General features: G+C 38.8%; 1 protein-coding gene across 1 annotated transcript in view; it reads left to right on the forward strand.

Moving 5' to 3' along the window:
• Positions 1-1,216: 1,216 nt before the first annotated feature.
• frmd6.S (FERM domain containing 6 S homeolog) overlaps positions 1,217-22,564 on the forward strand; it is a 115,647-nt gene continuing 94,299 nt past the window's right edge. Inside the window, exon 1 of the mRNA XM_018232347.2 lies at positions 1,217-1,642. The gene's annotated coding sequence lies outside the window, so the exon portion shown is untranslated. The remainder of the gene's footprint in view (positions 1,643-22,564) is intronic.

Here is a 22,564-nt window from a genome sequence, read left to right on the forward strand (position 1 = left end):
CTCTACCTGTAAACTTATGACAAGAGGTATGTAAGACTTTCTCTTAAACAGTTGAACTTTATTGCTGTGATTCTTTCATAACAGCGGAACAACCTTTTCTCCTCACCTCTCCCTACCAAAGACTGCTGTCCCTTTCTCTATCACTGCCTAATGGCCACCGTATTTCCTGTTCCTGTTTGCTTTTTTCACTTTTTAGTACCAACAACATTCACAGTTCAACTTAGGAAGCACTGCCACCTAGTGGCCAAACTAATTATACATTAACCATTTAACAATTCGTATTTTGCCTTCTTACATACCTCCTGACCAGGTGGTAGCTCCAGGGTTCCCTCAGAGCCATGTGTCAATAGGGAAAGCACACTTGCATCAAAAAACTTGGGCGCCATTGTCATTCTCATGCCAAGAACTGAAACTGACACCAGGCAGACTGCAAATATATTCTGCACAACTGCATCTGATTTGCAATGACGCACACACGCAGTTTAACCCATTTTAACAAATCATATGCAGTTGCGCCAGGTGCAGCGCAGCACAATTGCATCCAATTCAACGCCTGGTTTTACGAATTCTAGGGGAAAAACTATGCATTGTGGGAAATCAACATGGCAATGACATTGCACTTTGCTCACTGTGTCAACGTAAGTGAATGTACCCTACAGTTATTAGTTTTGCTACGCATTACCCCAAGATTTGAGTTTGTGGCACTGCACCCAGATCCCTCGGAGATAACTGTGAGTGTGGTATTTCCCTCTAGAAGGTCATGTAAACTTATGAGCGCGGGTTGGAACCGAGAGTTTTTACATCTGTTCAGCAGAACTATTGGGTGGGCTGTTTTAAACTTTTTTAATGATTGCTCTCCTGTGTTTTGAGCCCGGGGTTTTACACACCTGGGATAAAAATGCGTTCCGGTCAGGATATTTTTATTGACTTAAACTGAGCTGCATCCGTTCAAATACAATTTTAATATAATGGAAAAATAATGCCATTCTAAGCCACTTTACATGATCATTAATGATCTCTTAGATATACTATATTTTGGTATATGTGACTCTATTCTGCTGTGAAACACAGGTGTGTGCACATTTGGCAGCTTGTATAATGCTTGTGCTGGTGCCCTTATTAGGAAAGTTGTGTTCTTACTAATCTGTGAATGGCTCTCTCTGGTGAAATGCAAGTTTGAGCACGATTCAATTTCAGCTACTCATTCCTTTCCAACAGCTTACATACTAGCCTCAAACAACGCATACAGAGCCGTTTTTATTGTAATTTTGTATCGTGTGGGCTCAACAACCTCTCGAGCTGGTTTGCACCCTTCTGTCTGTTTGGATTGACTGGAAGAGCAAGCATATATTATAGCTGTAACCTGCAGGCAGGTAAGAACATGCGGCTACATAAAAGCAGGGCTTGTCATCTGTGCTGATCAACTCGCTTCACGTCCCATCCATTGCACAATACTATTGTTCCAGTGAAGGGAAAGAAGATAATATCATTCGGAATTTTTGGGACAGATCAGAGAAAAAGAGGATAATTTGCAGCCTTGAATCAAATGTTGGATCTTACACAGCACCATGGAATTTGCATTCTGATGGGAGAGCAAAGCGGAGAGGTTTCATATGGAATAAATAAAGCTCAAGCTACAAAGGTAAGAACTTGGACATCTAGTTATTTTTCTGTTTAATCTAGACTTCTCTAGACGTATCTTTTCTTGTTAACTGATCAATTTAACCATTGTGTGTTATATATGCTTATATAGTGTTGTATTATAAACAGATTAGGGTCTATACAACACACATTCATGCTTTTTTTTCATGGGTATAGGATTGTAACAATAGAGACGACATATCCAGCTGGGAGCTTGAATAAAAACGGCCAAGTTGGGGTCATGACCACAGTACAATTGCAATGCTGCTCATCATTTCAGTACAAAGTCAAAAGTAAAAGCATTTTGCTGTAGGGCCTAGTAAATTCTGCACTTGAAGTTGGTGGACATTGTTTAGAAATCTTAAAATAGATACAGGTTGCCCAATGCTGTTTTAACTGTTATCATTATGAGATAGCTCACATACTAGTTTATTTTCTACAGTGTATAAAAATGATGGTGTTGAACAAATGTTCTGTGAAGTAATAATATAATAGAGAGAAACTTCCCAATGGAGCTCAGGTGAAAAGGTTGAGAGGAGAGGCTGAGAAATCAATATTCAGGTATTATACTAAAGTACAATCAGTCAGAGTCTCATCCAGGTCTCAGGAGTCAAACATGAACTACAGATATTAGGTAACAGATTTAAATGCGAGACCCTGCTTTATTTTGTTTGTATGAAACAAATGGGCACATTGGTGGGTTTATTGACTTCTGATGGATTTTTAGTAACAACTTTTAATCCCAACATTTGCAGCATTCCCACAATATGGTCTTGTCTTCCTCTTCTCTCACACACACACTCATCTCTGGAAGGGTCTCTGACTCGTACCTGGATATTGATTGTATTCATTCATTATAGCTAGATATTGATTTCGCAGTCTCTCTCTCTCTCTCTCTCTCTCTCTCTCTCTCTCTCTCTCTCTATGGGGTCAGATTTACCCAAGGGCAAAACGGCAAATGATGGCAACAATTCACCAGCGTTTCCGCTTGCAGGGACTTTGCCGATTTACTGATGGGTGCAGGCGCCAATTCGCTAGCGATAGAGATAGACGCTGGCGTTCATTCGCACTCTATCGGCAGGTGACAATTCGCTCTGGCGAATGGACGATTTTACTGAACGTTACCTCTTTCGCCAGACTTGCCTTCACCACTTCAGACCAGGAGAAGTGCTCTGGAGTGCATAGATATTCCTCAATCTTCTGTTACTTACATCATATTCTTTAGTGGAAAAAGCATCAAAGCTCAAAAAACGCTGGCGTCTTTTCCTATTTTCAGCGTGATAGTCTGCAAAACTACTTAAAATTTTTTTTTGGGGTAACCGATTTCCCCCATACATTTTCTAACACATGGAACATTAACTATACAGTGGGCTCATGTGTAGGGCATTATAACAACTCTATTGACTTTATTAAGGTTCCCTGGACTTGTGTAATCAACAGTGGAAATGTAATGTATTTGCTGCATCATATAACATAGACGTCCATTCAACTTTAAATTTCCCGCCGTATGCAAATTAACTAGAGTGCAAGACCTCTACCGAATTTGTGCTAGGCAGAAATGAACGCTAGCGCATCTTCAGTTTGAATTGCTCGCATTGACAAAGTAAAGCTAGCGAAAAGTCGCCAATGTTCAGTGCCCACGTCGCTGGTGACTTTTCTGGAGAGAGAGAGAGAGAGAGAGAGTGTGTGTGTCAGGGTCGAATGTAATGCACCATTAACACCAATGCACCAATATCTTCGCATTCCGACACAGTTGTGGTTTTTATATGTAATGTTATTTCACTGTGTGCCAGTCATCTTAATCCAGCAATGGGTTTTATTTTTCAGAAGTTTTATATTATGATGGCATCATCTCAGGCCTTGGAAGTAGGCCACCCAGTATCTAATTATGTACCTCTACTAAGGGGAGTGGTTGCCTGCTTTACACAAACCCCAGACTGTGTGCTCTGTAGGAAAAAGGAAAACACGTTGCATTGTGTTTAGAGCTTATGTGTATGGCAGGATGGTACCTAAGTAAACATAATTTTTTTTTTTTTAATTGAACATTTTTTTGGGTATACATTTCCACAGAATTCCACGTACATGTTTATACCGCGTATCAAAGTTTAACATGGTTCGACATGGGCTAACAAAGCCCTATTTATAAACATTGATTCATCTGCATTTAGTTACACTAAATGCACTACATTCATTAACAAAAAAGTAAAAAATAAGGAAAACCAAAACATAATAATCAAATAACCTAATAACAAAATAACAGATCAAATAAAAAAAAATTTAAAAAAAGAACAGTTGGCTTTGCACATGTTTAGCTTATTGTAAATAACCTTTTAATATTTGGGGTATTCTTACACTGATGTGCTGCTTCACATTTTTGTGATCAAAAGCATTCAACTAAAACCCTTGTTAGTAGTTCATAATAATTGATAATACATAGGGTCACTGAATATACATTGGGTATCGTGTATGCCATTTTGTCAAAATAAGAAGCAAGTATACTTAGGGGCCGATTCACTAAGGGTCGAATATCGAGGGTTAATTAACCCTCGATATTCGACTAGGAACTAAAATCCTTCGACTTCGAATATCGAAGTCGAAGGATTTAGCTCAGATAGTTCGATCGTACGATCGAAGTATTATTCCTTCGATCGATCGATTAAATCCTTCGAATCGAAGGATTTAAATCCAACGATCGAAGGAATATCCTTTGATCAAATAAAGTTAGCCAAGCCTATGGGGACCTTCCCCATAGGCTAACATTGACTTCGGTAGCTTTTAGATGGCGAACAAGGGGGTTGAAGTTTTTTTTAAAGAGACAGTACTTCGACTATCGAATGGTCGAATAGTCGAACGATTTTTACTTTGAATCCTTCGATAGTCGTAGTCGAAGGTCGAAGTAGCCCAAAAAAAGCTTCGAAATTCGAAGTTTTTTAACTTCGAATCCTTCACTCGAAGTTAGTGAATCGGCCCCTAAAGTAGCCCTAAATATACTCCCTCAACTACCTTCTGCTATAGATTAAATATGTTTTCTAAATATAATTTGAGGTGCCTATGAACTGTTTTCTAGTTCCCCTTTACCGACATAGCTACAACTTTATTATAGTACAGTGACATTCATAATTTTATTGCCAGAGCATATGGAAATCAGCACTGATTTTTTAAGATAGGTTAATGCAGATAACTTGTGCTTTCCATAGTGTTCATAATTATATGGAGCTTAAGGTGGCCAAAAACAGGCATGAGCACATTCCATTGTTTTGTTGGTTTAGATCAGATTTTACAGGAAATTAAGTGTAGCTGTAGCTTCTCTTATTTCTTCATCTTCCAATAAAACAGGTATCTGCCTACAAAGTGCATCAGGTGATGAAATCTTTCATGTTTTGACAGATAATTACAATTAGTAAGATTTGTAGAAACTGCCACCCAAGGTAACATAAATACCCAGACAATATTGGCATTTATAGGGTCCAGAGATGTGTAAATACTGTAATTACAGAGGTGGTGTACATGTGAGCCAAAAAGGTTCAGGCCTTAACTTTCAAACAAATACTCAAACCTTTGATGCCCAACTTGTGACTTTTTAGTTATTACTGTACTACAACTCCTAGAATACCCCAACAGCTTTTGGCATATAATGGATATACAGGTATGAGACCTGTTGTCCAGATTGGTTGGGACCTGGTGGTTTCCGGTTAACAGGTCTTTCCATAATTTGGATCTTCATAACTTTAGTATAACAGAAAATCATGTTAACATTAAATAAATCCCATAAGATGGTTTTGCTTCCAATAAGGATGAATGATATTGTCGTTGGGATCAAGTACATGGTACTGTGTCATTATTACCGAGAAAAAGGGAATCATTTTCAAAAATTTGGATTATTTTATTATAATGGAGTCTATGGGAGACAGTTGGGTCTTCTTCCAGCGCTTCGGCAATTTCCATGGCTTTCGGCATATGTGCAGTTGTTCGGAACCAGCAGATTGCTCCAACACGCTGCTCTCTTCCTGTAGATCACAGAAGAGAAGAAGATGGCGCCCGTGAACTCCGATGCCCTGAATCTGCAATGAGGTGTAAGTAAAGAGTTAGGGGCATTTACCCAGGGTAACACCTAGGCTGGGGGGTCTATGTAGGGTAGGGCTGTAGGGGTTTTTAATTAAAAAGGGTTTGGTTCTCCTTTCATCATCTGTTCCTTCGACTCCCAGTGGTTCTCCTTTAAGGCTATTTAATATAAAGGACATGGAAACCCTTTAGCCCAAGTCTGTATGATTAAGCTACCCTTGCTGTAGGTGATCGCTAACTTTGTTTAATGAAACACCCATTCTTTCTTCTGTGGTGCCTTCGTATAGGGTAACACCTAGGCTGGGGGGAGCAGGGAGGGGGGTCTATGTAGGGTAGGGGGTAGGGGATTTTAATAAAAAGGGTTTGGTTCTCCTTTAAAACCTGTTTTAAAGTATGAAAGAAAAAAAGCTGCAAAGGATAATGGAAGAAGGAGTGCCGGCTTTCTAATCGGCCCAAAAATGCATCTCCGAATTGCCCCCATTGACTTAATGTCAAAGATTAGGTAGTGGGTGCTGTGGAGACTGCGGAGGGAAGGGTTAATCCTTGAGACAGAAGCTGTATGTGCCCAAGGAACACGTAAAGGGAAGGCAGGAACAGGTTGAAGAGGGCGATGAGTCAGACTGGAACATATTCAGAACGGAACAGGCCAAAGAGGGTGAAGATCAGGAATGGACTAGACAGGACGGAGAGGGCGAAGGTTAGGACAGGAAAAGACTGCACGGTGCAGGTGTAGATCAGATCAGGAGGCAAGAGCAGACTAGAAGTATAGAACAGGACTAGGAATGGGCAAATTTTTTCGCCTTGTTTTGCTGTGGAAATGATGCCCATAGACTTGTATGGCGTCATTCGTCAAAAAAAAAAGAAAAAAATTTTGACGTTGGTGGCGAAGTTTTGGCAAAACGGGTCAAATTCACCCATCCCTAAACAGGACAGTGCGGGCGTAGATCAGGAGACAGGAGCAGACTAGAGATCTGGAGCAGAAGGAGACTGGAGAAGGATAGCGAGAGGACTGGAGCAGATAGCAGGAGAGGACTGGAAAAGGCAAAGCAAGATGCAGAGCAAGACAAGGGAAAATATGGACAGGGTACAGGTCAGCACAGAACAGGAAGCAGGAACGAGAAAGGCAAGGTCAGATCAAGGTCAAGGCTAGGTTAAGCAAGGAAAGATCAAGGTTGAAAGCCAGACTGGAACAGACCTGGAAGGGGAAGGTAAGGCAGATCAAGACAGGACAAGGTTCAGAGTCAGGCAGGACAAGACAGGGAAGGGTTCAGACAAGACAAGGCTAGGCAAGACAGAACAGGAAGGAGTCTAGAACAGGAGCCCGTAGCTAGGGACAATGCCACACTGCTAGGATGGGAACCAAATGCTCAGGCAAGGAGTGTTCGGAGGGCTGACCTTAAATAGGGCAGAGTCAGCCCTGATTGACTGACTACAAACCAATCAGGCTGCTGCTGGGCTGGGGCTGCAAAGGCCGGGTAATATATAGTGAGCAACCCGGCAGGCTGCTCACCTGGCCCAGTGATTAAGAAATCCCAGCAGAGCCTTACACTTACATTGCAATTGCTTGTAAGCACTATGGAAAGTACTTGGCAGGTGATAGGATAATAGTACCTACAAAAACAGCCAATGTCTCAACACATTTTGTCCTGGATGTTTCTGCCTTGCAAAATCAAGTATCACTTAGCAATTCTCCACAATGATTGTAATTATACAGAGCTAAAAAGGAGAGAGTGAGGATGCAGATCTATAAATGTACATCTATAAAACCATACTTTATTCATTAAAATCATTAGGAAAATTATTGCATTACATCACACTCACATGCCCAGTAGAAATTCTGCTTCTCTTCCCCACTATTCCACTGATACGGTTTACTCAACTCTCTCTGAAATGTCCAACAATTTGAAGACGGACCATACTGGTTATTCCTCAGGTGATTGCTGCTTATGTACAGTATCATAGAGAGAGATAGAGTACAGATATTGGACGGCTTGGGACCTGAGGTTTTCATGATAATTAATATTTCCATAATTTGCATCTCCATACCTTAAAGGAGAACTAAAGCCTAAAGATGAATGTGGCTAAAAATACCATATTTTATATACTGAACTTATTGCAGCAGCCTAAAGTTTCAGCTTATCAATAGCAACAATGATCCAGCAATGATCATGTAAACATTGAATAAATCCAAAAGGATCGTTTTAGATCCAATAATGATTAATTTTATCTTATTTAGGATCAAATAAAAGGTACTATTTTTTTACAGAGAAAAAAAGAAATCATTGTTAAAAAAACAAAATTATATGATTAAAATGGAGTCTATGGGAGATGGCCTTTCCTTAATTCTGAGCTTTTTGGATAATGGGTTTCCAAATAACACTTTCCACACCTGTAATAAAATGACACGTTTATAGTTTACAATAATGCTAAAGGGAAAATATCATTCCAACATTATCATAATTGGTATAAAGACCCTACACGCACCTTACAAACAGGTCTGAACAGCCGGCCTTTTACCTAATGGCAGCAATTATAAGTATTAATGGCTTCGATTTTGATTACTGTGTGTGCACGCTATTTCTTTTAAATGTAATTACCAGTTACCCTGAAAACGTAGTGTTTACATGTCTATTAGTCTGATTTAGAATATATGTTTTTCAGGACCATTAGATTTAGGCGATGCCTAGTCAAGTGCTTTGTACTGTATGGATGGTACAATGTTGTTCTGTTTCATCAATATATGTAATTAATGTTTCAAACAATTTTAAAATCAAGCCACAAAAGCTCAAGGTGTAAGTTTTTAAAGAAAAATTAGGAAGATAAAAATAGTTGCTTTTCTGGCAATTTTTCAGATAATTTTTACCTACATTTAAGGTGAGGATTGTATGAGATTGAATTTCAATCAAATTTTTTTCCTTCTTCCTAAGGGCAGGGGCACACGAAGCTACTGGGGGAGATTAGTCGCCCAGCAACAAATCGATTCTTCTTCGGATGACTAATCTCCCCGAACTGCCTCCCTGCTGGCTAGAAGTTTCACAAGGAAACTTCTGCCGACTTCAGAAAAAGTAGTGCTCCAAGGGCCATCCCGCCGGCGATTTAGATTCTAGCCAGCGGGGAGGCAGTTCGGGGAGATTAGTCGCCCAAAGAAGAAGCTGTTTGTCGTTGGGCGACTAATCTCCCCCAGTAGCTTTGTGTGCCCCTGCCCTCAATCAGCATTATACAACATTTGAAAATCCAGATTTGTATTACATTAATTCCCAGAAGCCCCTATTGAACTATCCATCTTTGATATATATAATGAGAGTTTACAACATATCATAAGTCTGTGCATTAAACTAAGATCTTCTGGACCCCATGGGGCACTGCTGCTCACGCCATACTGATAGGAAAAAATGCCAAAAACCTAGACTTCAATAAATAATCTTAAATTTAAATGGCAGTTACCTGGGTTTTTCGGCCCAGTAGTGACAAAGTAGTGCACAAATAGTGTAGATCAGTATATACTCTATACCTGTTATTCAGTGTTCCTGTTATTCCATGGATTTTCCTAGGCAGCCCAATTCTTTCCAACGCATTGAAATTTTACTAGAAAACATTGAGGGGCAGATTTATCAAGGGTCGAATTTTGAAGTACAAAAAACTTCGAAATTCGACCATCAAATTGAAAAACTTTGAATTCGAAAATCGAATTCGAAGTTTTTTCACCGATTTCACGATCGAAGGAATTTTATTTGATGTGTGAAGACTTTAAAAGAGTTTGTAGAAGGTCCCCATAGGCTAACATAGCACTTCGGCAGGTTTGATTTGGCGAAGTATTGAAGTTGAAGTTTTTTTAAAGAGACAGTACTTCGATTATCGAATGGTCGAATATTCGAAAGATTTTTACTTCAAAGTCGAAGTAAATTCACAGTCGTAGTATCCTATTAGATGGTCGAAGTATCCAAAAAATGACTTTGAATTTCAAATTTTTTTACTTTGAAAATTCCCTCAAATTTACTTCGACCCTTGATAAATCTGCCCCTAAGTATAGATTGTCTAGGAAAACAGCATGTTTGCATATATATGTGTATCCCCCTGTATAAAGAACAATTCTGTACTGGTCCTTAACATATTTTATTCATTTCAGTTATTCACACATCTTTTTTTAAAATTCTATAATTTCCATTTTTAGCTATCCTGCATGACAGTTCAACCAGATTGTCAGTGCTACCGATTTATATAATAATATATTTTTATTTTTCAGGCTGAGGTATAACAGTAACCAAAAGAAAACATATGTATAGAGTTTGGTGTACAGAACAGCGATAATATACAAATATATAATACACTCTTTACATGTTTGTAATTTGAATCTGTACATTAAGGGGGTTATTTGCTTAAATCTGAATGCAAAAATAGAATTTTTCTAAAATCGGACTTTAAAAAACCCTGAGGATGGAAAAGTCAGAATCAGAAAATCTGACATCTCAGACCTGTCGAGGTTGCATATAAGTCAGTGGGATTTTTTTGATGTGCGCTGGGTTTCGTGCAATACCCCGAAGTTTTCGGGCAAAAATCAGTTTTCAGGTGAAAAATCCGAAAAAAAACTTGAATCGCAGATTTTTTTCCCGCAAAGCAAATTTTTGGGAAAATTTAATGATAAATAAGCGTAGAAAAACAGAGAGGTTTTGATCGGAGTTTGTAGCAGAAAATATTGAGACTTTGATAAATAACCCCCTAAAGGTTTTGTCCTGAACCCTGCCCAAGAGCTAATTATGTAAATTTGATGCTCTAGATTAGAACTAGGCAAGTAAAAAGACTTGACCAGTAACCAAGTGATTTGAGGTTACTTTTTTTTACATGTATTTAAATACAGGTATGGGACCTGTTATCAAGAATGCTTGGGAACTGGGGTTTTCCGGATAATGGATCTTTCTGTAATTTGGATCTTCATACATTAAGTCCACTAGAAAATCATACAAACATTAAATAAACCCAATAGGCTGGTTTTGCTTCCAATAATTATTAATTATATCTTAGTTTGGATCAAGTGCAAACTATTGTTTTATTATTAGAGAGAAAGAGGAAATCATTTTAAAAAATTTGGATTATTTGGATAAAATGGAGTCTATGGGAGTACGGCCATTCGGTAATTCGGAGCTTTCTGGATAACAGGTTTCCGGATAACGTTTATATCCGGATATTGTTGTATGTTTGCTTGGTACCAGTCTAGGTAACTGGTACATGATGATGGTCTTAACTCACTGGTTTGGGAGTAAAAAGTTAAGTCTTTTGCTTGGATCAATTGCTGCTTATCTACATTCCCTAAAAGGGTGCATCCACTGGGCAAGTCTGGCCTTGCTGCACTCACACATTGCATGGCATGGGCAGAAGCACAGTGTGGAACAAATGCTTTAAGGGTTGGGTATTTATGGTAGCACCCTCATTATAAAGATTCTCTCAGGTTGTGAGAGTAGGTTGTGCAAGGTGTGGCTTCAACTGATGAATTTATAACATGCCCACGACAATGTTGTAATAGCACTCATTCTGTAAACAAAGAAATAATTGCATCACTTCATTTTTAAAGACAAAAGAAAAGAACGTTCCACAAAAGTTAAAAAAAAAAAATTAGATTTTTTATCTTAAAATAACCTCTACAATACTCAATTGGGGTGCAAACCATGTGTACCCAAACAGGGTGTTTACAAATGGTTCAACAATCAATCAATTAAGCAGTTATATTTCTCATCCACCAGCTCAAACAAAGGCAGGGAAAGGCTGTAGGAAAAAAAAGTCTGCCAAGGGGAAACAGAGGAGGGAAGAAAAAAATGGAGGCCCTAGGATGTTCAGCGTTATTAGATATTAGAATTATTAGATTTATGTTGATCTAGTTCTTTAAATTATAGCCATTACTACTAAACCATTGCCACCAGTCTTTAAATATAGCGATGGGTGAATCTGTGCAGCGATTTTTATACAAGGCAGAATAAACTTTGCAGATAGAAATTTGTATTAAGTGCGCTCACTATGCACTTTTTTGGCCAAAATAGTATTGTTTTCTGAAGCCAGACTGGCTTTATTAGTTTGCTCCTTTGGTGGGTTTTTTTTTTTTGATGGGAAAAAAATGATTGATGCTCTTTAACAACTTTTCTTCAACATACAGCATCCTCACTTCATAATGTTTTCATGGGCAAAGACTTTTAAGTAGTTTACAATTATAGGTGCATTATTGGCAGCATTCTCTACACCTCACAAGGTTATTGAACATTTCCAATCATCATGCTTGACCAATAGGAAGCTGAACAGTGTTATCAGAACAAGGGATGGATGTTCAATACCCTCCAGCAGTTGTTGGATTATATCTCTCAGAGTGGAGTCCCGCTATATGGCTCCTTATTCCCTAACCTTTGCTTTCCTATACTGACTGTAACCAATTAATGTAAAACCTGTTGTTAAGACAATAAGGGGGTTATTTTTCAAAGTCTGATTATTTCTATTAAAAAAAAGTCCGACCAACATCCGAATTGCCGATTGGACCTTATTTAATCATATAAAAAGCTCGCTAAAATCGGTTAAGACAATAAGGGGGTTATTTATCAAAGTCTGATTATTTCTATTAAAAAAAGTCCGACCAACATCCGAATTGCTGATTGGACCTTATTTAATCATATAAAAAGCTCGCTAAAATCGGTTTAGGCTGGAAAAATCGGTTTTCCAGCCAAAAGTCTGATTTCCCACCAAAAAGTCAGGTTTTGGCACCAAAATTAGAAAAAATCAGATTTTTGGCTCATACTCAGTATGGACCTGTCAAGGATTAGGTAGGGGGCACTGTGGAGACTGATGAGGGAAGGGTGAGTCCTTGAGGCAGAAACTGTATGTGCCTAGGGAACACGTAAAGGGAAGGCAGGAACAGGTTGAAGAGGGCGATGAGTCAGACTGGACCAAGTGCAGAGCGGAACAGGACGGAGAGGGTGAAGATCTGGAATGAACTAGACAGGATGAAAAGGGCAACGACTCAGGACAGGAACAGACCAGGAGTGGAACAGGAACAAACTGGATGGGACAGGACGATGCAGGTGTAGATCAGATCAAATTGGGGATAGAGAGGAGAAGGAGACTGGAGCAGAAGGAGACTAGAGCAGAATAGTGTGAGGACTGGAGCGGATAGCAGGAGAGGACTGGAGCGGACAGCAGGAGAGGACTGGAGCGGATAGCAAGAGAGGACTGGAGCAGATAGCAAGAGAGGACTGGAGCGGATAGCAAGAGAGGACTGGAGCGGATAGCAAGAGAGGACTGGAGTGGATAGCAGGAGAGGACTGGAAAAGGCAGGGCAAGATGCAGAGTGAGATGAGGGAATATATAGACAGGGTACAGTTCAAAACAGGAAGCAGGAACCGGAAAGACAAGGTCAGGTCAAGGCAGAGTAAGGTTAAGGCAAGATCAGTTTAGAAGTGAGGAGAAGAGAAAATTCAGAATAGCAAGGAAAGCTGGGCAGTGCAAGGTCACAGCAAGGTTAAAGCAAGGAAAGATCAAGGTTTAAAGCAGGACCAGAGCAAAACTGGAAGGGGAAGGTAAGGCAGATAAAGACAAGACAAGGTTCAGAGTCAGGCAGGACAAGACAGGGAAGGGTACAGACAAGACAAGGCAAAGCAAGACAAGGCAGAATAGGAAGGAGGCTAGAACAGGAATCTGTAGCTCGGGACAATGCTGCACTGCTAGGATGGGAACCAATGCTCAGGTAAGGAGTGTTCGGGGGGCTGGTCTTTAGTGATGGCCGAATTTGTACCGTTTCGCTTCGCCCATCACTACTGGTCTTATATAGGGCAGAGTCAGCCCTGATAGGCTCACTACATCCATTCAGGCTGCTGCTGAGCTGGGGCTGCAGATGGCAGGTAACATATAGTGAACAACCTACAGGCTGCTCACCTGGCCAAATGGTTAAGGTATCGAGCCAGAAGGTTGCAACTGTAAGGGAGTGAACAAAGGAAGTGATGTGTAAGACAGATTCACAAATTTTTCAGATTTGCCCATCACTAGTTAAAAATGAATAAGGCAATATTTTTGCTATATAAAAATGCTGAATCTGCCAGTTTTGGGTATATGCTTCTACCTTTCACATCTATACATAAAAACCAGCCATAATCAAGTGCACAGAATTGTGAAGGCAGCAGATGGTGGCTTATGTGCAAAAGCAGTTTTATGGGCTTTCAACAAGATTTAATGTCTCACAAGCAAAGTACTAACTTACCCTCGAGGGCGGAGGATTTTATTTCACTGAAGATGTTAATGAGAGAGAAAAGGAATATCAGACATCACATCTGACAGGAACAACAGGTAAATCTGTTCAGTGTCTGCGTAGGTTAAATCCTCCAGAAACAAATGATGGGGTACACTAACGACGGCACACATTTAGCTGCCCTAATTAGGAATACTCTCAATTAAAACTTTGCAACATGTAATCCTTCTCTCTTTACTCATATCATTATAGTTGGGGGAGGTCTGTTTGCTTCCACTAATTTGCAGGAAGATTCAGGAAGGTTGTAATAATCTCATCATGAATCAGTGCTGGACAAGTAGAATATTATTATGAGAAAAGAGCAAGACGGAAAATAGATCTTGCAAACGGCAATTCCGTTAGATTGCTGATACCCATTTAGGTGGCAGATATGAGAAATTGAGATCATTAAAAAATAAGTTTTATTGTACACATTAAAAATTGAGTCAACAAAAAGAAAGAAGAACATGAGTGTGAGCTATTCGGAGCTGCGCCCTCTTGTTATCAGTTATTAGTTGTAATTCTGTATGTAACAGTGTGCAGGCCAATAAATTGCCAGCTTTTATTGAACAGTGTATTGCCAGGTTCAATATATATATATAAAATACACAAAAGCCATGAATATCTTGTAAATTATATCCTTATAAACGGTGAGTTCTGATGTCATCAGTTATAAACGGTGAGTTCTGATGTCATTTCTGTCACACGAGTCACTAAAACTTGTGTATTATAATAAATAAAGTACCCCCAGTTGCAAAATATGAGGATATAAGAAGTTACCTCGGAGTTCCATGACCTGTATAAAAACACTCGGCCTTCGGCCTCGTGTTTTTATATGGTCATGAAACTCCTCGGTAACTTATAATATCCTTATATTTTACAAGAGGGGGTACTTTATTCACTATATATTATGCCATAGTTTGCTAGACCTTTCAGCAGACTTCCCATAGCAGAACTGAATCCATTACCTTCTCTGGTTTCCGAATGCTTTCGTTTTCCTGGGAGCATAATATATAGGTTAGTGGCATTGTCATTTGTTACCTTGGTTAATAAATATCCATACCAGCCAGATCTTTGATTACTATCCTGTGTGCAGTGCAGTATAAAGCGAACTGCAGGTTGGTTGCTATGGGTTACTGGACCGCAGGAAATGTATCTGTATAACAACAGAATTTGCTAATGGTTTTACAATTATTACAATTTACATGGAAGGTGATTGCCCATAACACTATATACTGTGTTTCCATATATTGATACCAATATAAGCATAGCAACTCATACTGCATAAAGAAAAAAAAAACTTTTTGTTTGTCACATATAACACAAAGCAGCACTGGTTTGGCCTCATTTCTGTGGTAGTTACAAATGATTCTTATAATCAGCAACCATATATACTGTATATAGATCCTTGATAAAGGCCTGAATAAGGGACGAAACGTTGGATGCACAAGAATGAATAAAAGCTAATATTTCACTGATATTGGAGTATATATATATGGAATTTCCCGAATCCACTATTTTGGATTCAGCCGAACCCCCGAATCCTTCACGAAAGATTCAGCCGAATACCAAATTGAATCCGATTCCAAATTTGCATATGCAAATTAGGGATGGGAAGGAGAAAACATTTTTTACTTCCTTGTTTTGTGACAAAAAGTCACGCAATTTCCCTCCCTTCCCCTAATTTTAGGGATGCACCGAATTCAGGATTCGGTTTGGGATTCGGCCAGGATTCGGCCTTTTTCCGCAGGATTTGCATATGGCTGAATCCTTCTGCCCGGCAGAACCGAATCCTAATTTGCATATGCAAATTAGGGTTGGGGAGGGAAATCGCATGACTTTTTGTCACAAAAGAAGGAAGTAAAAAATGTTTCCATCTTCCCACCCCTAATTTGCATATGCAAATTAGGATTCTTGTTCAGTATTCAGCCGATCTTTCGCAAAGGATTTCGGGGGTTCAGCCAAATTCAAAATAGTGGATTCAGTGCATCCCTACTTAATTTGCATATGCAAATTAGGTGTCGGCTAGGCGGGAATCCGGCCGAATCCTGCTGAAAAAGGCAGAATCCTGGCCAAATCCTGAACCGAATCCTGGATTCGTTTTTTTCCCTAACAGCAATAATATATGAATATTAGTTGATTTTATATACCATACATCTTAACTTTCTTCTTTGCATATGTTGCTTACTTGAAATTACACTCCCGTTGTATTTAATTTGCAGCTCACCAGAAAGAATGAATAAAGTGTTACCATGTATTTCATTTGTTGCAAAATCCCCACTTGTCATAATGCTAAATAACCCAGGCTGGATGTTTATTCTTCCATAAAGGGTACGGTATATGTACACCAGGCATTCATTATAAAACAAGGCTTTATCTGCAATTATAGAATTCCTAGAACAATATTCCTTCATATTGTAGTTTATGTTCCTGCAAGTCCAATGAGGCTGGTTTTAATAAAACCATAAGCTGTAGGCCCTATAATTTAGCAGACTCCCTGTGGATCACAAAGAGCACATTTGAAAGTAAGCAGGATGGTAATCTTTATGTACTTGTAACAATATTGGGATTTATTGTGATGAAATCTTATCAGGAACAGCTTTAAAACATTGGCATACAACTCAATATTATAGAATATAGATGTATACTACAGGGTGGTATGACTGGTTATTCACTGCTTAAATTGTAAAAAGTAGTTAAATATAATGTAGTTCTTTATTCTACATAGGGAAAGTCACATAAATCATATATATATAGTCAGTAAACCCCCAACCTTTCCATCAGTGTTCAATAATGTGATAGCATACCACCTTGTTCAACCCGAGTGCAATAAATAGGGCTTGTGCCGAATGTACTTTTACCCGTTGTTTTAATTATGAAATATCTGTATGTGCTGTCCGGATGTTCAATATATAGTGAATAAAGTAGCCCCTCTTGTAAAATATAAGGATATTATAAGTTACTGAGGAGTTTCATGACCATATAAAACACGAGGCCGAAGGCCGAGTGTATTTATACAGGTCATGGAACTCTGAGGTAACTTCTAATATCCTCATATTTTACAACTGGGGGTACTTTATTTATTATAATACACACGTTTTAGTGAGTCATGTGACAGAAGTGACATCAGAACTCACCGTTTATAACTGATGACATCAGAACTCACCGTTTATAAGGATATAATTTACAGGATATTCATGGCTTTTGTGTATTATATATATATTTATTAAACATCCTGACAGCACATGATTCCCTGGTGCATTCTAAACTTGATTTATAGAGGAAAGAGATGACCAGCAACCAAGGGTTTTGTGCATCAAAATCTCTGTATTAAATGAACATATGTGTACAGCCGACTGTTGGTTGCTGGTTATCTCTTTCTTCTACTGTAGATAGTCAATAAAGTACCCCCTCTTGTAAAATATAAGGATATTATATGTTACAGAGGAGTTTCATGACTATATAAAAACACGAGGCCGAAGGCCTTCTAATATCCTCATATTTCGCAACTGGGGGTACTTCATTTATTATAATACACAAGTTTCAGTGAGTCATGTGACAGAAATTACTTTAGAACTCACCGTTTATAACTGATGACATCAGAACTCACCATTTATAAGGATATAATACAAGATATTCATGCATTTTGTGTATTATATATATATATATATATATATATATATATATATATATATATATATATATATACATATACATATATATATATATATATATATATATATATATATATATATATATATAGTTCAAAGGGCTCTCATCAAAGAAAGTAAATAACTGGGTGGTGCCGTGCTGTGACATATAATAGCATAGACAAAAAGAAGAAAACAACCCATATTTCAGTCTGCGTGGAGACAAAGGTCATTGTTCACAATACATTTTTCTAAATTTTAAAAAGCCACCATGTTTTTAACCCAAAACGCATTGTTTTCTGCCATGATTCCAGCATAACTGTGCATGCTGGAGCAAGTACGCTGCTCCTATTGATGCTGTAGCTTTTGGTAGTTCCAGGGGTTCTCTTGTATCAATAGGCACAATTGCATGTGATTCATGTGCCAACATACTAGCAGGGTGCATTAGCACTTTGTGCTTAAAAGTGCAAGTGTTAGCAGCAGTTTTAAATGCAAGTACTGTATGTCTAGCCATTGGAAAACATGTTTTTTTCAAAAAAAATCAGTTAAAGGACCAGTAACATCAATTTTTTTTTATTAAAAAATTCGTTAGTGTAGAACGAAAAAAAACCCACAAAGACATATAATACTTTTAAATCGCTAAGTCTTTATTAAGAAATAACTTACCAAAACTCTGCTTGCGTTCCTCTTCAGAAAAGGCGATCCGGAGATCCATCGTGTGGTGCTTGATTTCTCCTCCCAGCTTTCCTTATAGGAGATAGCCAGGAAGGAGAAATCGTTCAAGGATCGTTGCCGTGTTGCCTTTTCTGAAGAGGAGCGCAATCTGAGTTTCGGTAAGTTATTTCTTAATACAGACTTAGCGATTTAAAAGTTTAATATGTCTTTGTGATTTTTTTTCCGTTTTACACTAACAAATGTTTTAATAAAATAATTGATGTTACTGATCCTTTAATAGTGCTGCTTTCAACCATTTAATTGTGTAGCCAGTGCATGGGGATGGACATCAGGTCCCCCATTCTGGTGCACAAACAAGTTCCTGAGATGATACAAGGCTTGTCTTTATAACAGTGTCCACAAAATGGCTCCTGCCTGCTTGTTATAATTATGAGTTCCCAGACAGAAGGAAAAAAGATTTAATTAAAGTTCATTTTGCTTGACTAACATTATAAAATAGTATTTGGAATCATTTTTTTGGGTGACGGTCCCCTTTAACCCTTTGCCTGCCAAGCACGTACGGCGTACGTGCTGGCAGGCAAATGCTCAGGCTGCCAAGAACGTACATTGTACGTTCTTTAGCAGCTGAGCGCTCTCTCTGCTTCGGCGGCTTTTGCCGCCTCCGCAGAGAGTGGGGAGAGAAGACAGCCCCCTAGGCAACGAGGCTGGGGGGCTGTCAAGTCGGATCTGCGACTCGATTGTCGCAGATCCGACTTCAAAGTAGCAGACGCATCGCATGGAGCGTCTGCTACTACACTCACCTTCTTCCTGCCTGCAGAGCCGCCCACGCACTTCCTGCTGCGCAGCAACTCTGCAGACACGCTGCCAGGACTCCTCCAAAGAAGACAGCGATTCTCCTGCTCCAAAAACGGTAAGTGCACGTTTTTTTACACACTTACCTGCACCTACACATACTTACAGTACATTTATGCATTTTAGTAAAGATTGGAATTTTTTTAAATTTTTTTTTTTTAATTTTAGCACACTTGGTCCCTTTTGTACAGTTATTTACACTTATTTACACTTATTTACATGTATTTGCACACTCAGATAACTTTTATTAGTGCACAAATATGTATACACAAACAGGTGTTTTTTTTTTTTTTACGAATTCATTATACTGTTATCTTTTGTTTTTTTTGCCTAAAAACGTGTTATTTTGGCAGCGTGACTATTGGATAATCGATTTCGGCCACTAATTACGCTGTCAGAACAATTATTTTGTTATTTCATTGATTTACGCTATTTTTGTGGTTTTATTGCAATTTTATCCCTGCATTATTGTTCCCTATGTATCTTTAGTATCGTTTTGCTGTTTGGTGCTTTGGTATAGAAAGATAGATTTTACTTAGTTTGATCCGCCAAAATATGTGCTTTCCAAAAATATATGGGTTTCTGGGGGTCTTTTTACAGTTTGGGGGTCTTACGGCACATAACGTACAGTTAGGGTTCTCTTTTCTGCAGCTTAGTTGGCTAGCGTGAAAATTCATAGTTACGTTTTTCATTTGGGGTCCATACACAACACATACTTTGGTAAATCTATACATATTGGGCATCAAACTATTTATTAGACCTCTGACGTCCATATTTAGAGAGATTTTTCTTTGTACGTAAAACATTGTGTCCGATAAATGCGGCAAACTGCAACATTTTTAGGCGATTTTCAGAAATGTTGTAAAAACCTATATGTTTAGAAAAGCTTTGCAGTTTGGTAGTTTCGTGTAGAAAGACGTCGTTATCTTTGTTGGAATCGGCAGAATGTGTACTTTCCAAAAATGTATGGTTTTGGGGGGTCATTGCTGTTAGGAGGGTCTTGAGGCAAATAATATGAAGTCAAGGGTCTATGTTCACAGAAGGCGAATGGGCAGCGGAGAAAACTCATATTCACTATTTTTATTTGGGGTCCGCACATGCCAGCTGCCTTGGTATATCTATGCATATTGGGCATCAAACTGTTCAGTAGACCCTTGGCATCAATATTTATGGTGTTTTACAATTGTATGTAAGAAATTGGGTGAGATAAATGCGGCCAATTGCAATATTTTTAGGCGATTTTCAGAAATGTAAAAACAGTTGCTTTTATCGCCAAATTTAGGAAAGGCTTGCGACTTGGTACTTTGGAGTACAAAGACATGCATACCCAATTTGGATTCGCAGGAATGTGTACTTTCCAAAAATATATGGTTTTATGGGGTGAACGCACTTTTTTCTACCTTTGCCCCCCCCAAAACAATGTAAATGTGTTGATTTTGCAGTACCTGAAATGACAGACCATATGGGGGTCTTTGTTTTGGGGCCCCTATACGCCACGTGCTTGGGTACACCTATACATATTGGGCATCAAACTGTTCAGAGGACCCCAGGCTTTCATATTTGGGGTGATTTGTCTTGATACCTAAAAGTATGTGGGTAATACAATGCTGCAGGGTCGAAATTTTGAAGTCATTTTTGGAAATGTCCCCCAAATCACCAAATTTAGGAATGGTTTGCGGCTTGGTACTTTGGAGTACAAAGACATGCATACCCAATTTAGATCCGTGGGAATGTGTACTTTCCGAAAATATATGGTTTTCTGGGGTGAACTTACTTTTTTCTACATTTTCCCCCCTCAAAACAATGTAAATGTGTTGATTTTGCAGTACCTGAAATGACAGACCATATGGGGGTCTTCGTTTTGGGGCCCCTATACGCCACGTGCTTGGGTACACCTATACATATTGGGCATCAAACTGTTCAGAGGACCCCAGGCTTTCATATTTGGGGTGATTTGTCTTGATACCTAAAAGTATGTGGGTAATACGATGCTGCAGGGTCGAAATTTTGAAGTCATTTTTGGAAATGTCCCCAAAATCACCAAATTTAGGAATGGTTTGCGGCTTGGTACTTTGGAGTACAAAGACATGCATACCCAATTTAGATCCGTGGGAATGTGTACTTTCCGAAAATATATGGTTTTCTGGGGTGAACTTACTTTTTTCTACATTTGCCCCCCTCAAAACAATGTAAATGTGTTGATTTTGCAGTACCTGAAATGACAGACCATATGGGGGTCTTCGTTTTGGGGCCCCTATACGCCACGTGCTTGGGTACACCTATACATATTGGGCATCAAACTGTTCAGAGGACCCCAGGCTTTCATATTTGGGGTGATTTGTCTTGATACCTAAAAGTATGTGGGTAATACGATGCTGCAGGGTCGAAATTTTGAAGTCATTTTTGGAAATGTCCCCAAAATCACCAAATTTAGGAATGATTTGCGGCTTGGTACTTTGGCGTAGAAAGACATGCATACCCAATTTAGATTCAGGGGAATGTGTACTTTCCGAAAATATATGGTTTTCTGGGGTGAACGTACTGTTTTCTACCTTTGCCGCCCCCCAAAACGATGTAAATGTGTTGATTTTGCAGTATCTGAAATTACAGAACAAACGGGGGGTCTTCCTTTTGGGGCCTCCTATGCCACGTGCTTGGGTACATCTATTCATATTGGGCATCAAACTGTTCAGTGGACCCAGGATTTTATATTTGGGGTGTTTTACATTGATACCTAATGATGTGTGGGAGATATGTTGCTGTAGAGTGGAAGCTTTGAGGTCATTTTTCAAAAAATTCACCAATTTCTATAAAACACTATAACTTTAGGAAACAATTGCAACTTGGTGGTTTGGAGTACAAAGATATTTCTACCCATTTTTGATTCACCAGAATCTGTTCTTTCTAGTAATGGGTAGTTTTCTTGGGTAAACCTACTGTTAGTGGAATGTTTGGCCTTGAAATCAAAAGTATGCCGTTTGGGGAGTGTTGCTTTGGAAATTTGGTTGTGTACTGCTTGTAGATTTTGAGCTATACAAGTGAGAAATCTCCATAAAACTATATATATTTGGTATTGTCGCGTTCAGGAGACATAGACCTTTCTAAATCAGCTGTGTTCTCGTACGTAAAATGAATGATGTTTCTGATATATGTGATTGTTCTTCGTGCAACATGATTTTTTTCATTTTATTTGACACTTAGAATCCAATATTTTTTTAGAGAAGTAGAATTACACCAAAATTCTTGCATATTGTGAAAGTTCAGGTTGTCCTGAAAAAAACAATATATTGTTTTCCTGGGTTAACTAAAAGACCACCCCAGGAAAGGCCCTTAAAGTGAAAGAGTGCAAAATATCTAAAAACTGCTTGGCAGTAGATGTTCGCATCTAGGACAAAACGGCTGGCAGGGAAAGGGTTAATGAATGAGCCCT

The sequence above is a fragment of the Xenopus laevis genome, chromosome 8S (genome assembly GCF_017654675.1).
Source record: "Xenopus laevis strain J_2021 chromosome 8S, Xenopus_laevis_v10.1, whole genome shotgun sequence".
In the NCBI taxonomy this organism is placed as follows: domain Eukaryota; kingdom Metazoa; phylum Chordata; class Amphibia; order Anura; family Pipidae; genus Xenopus; species Xenopus laevis.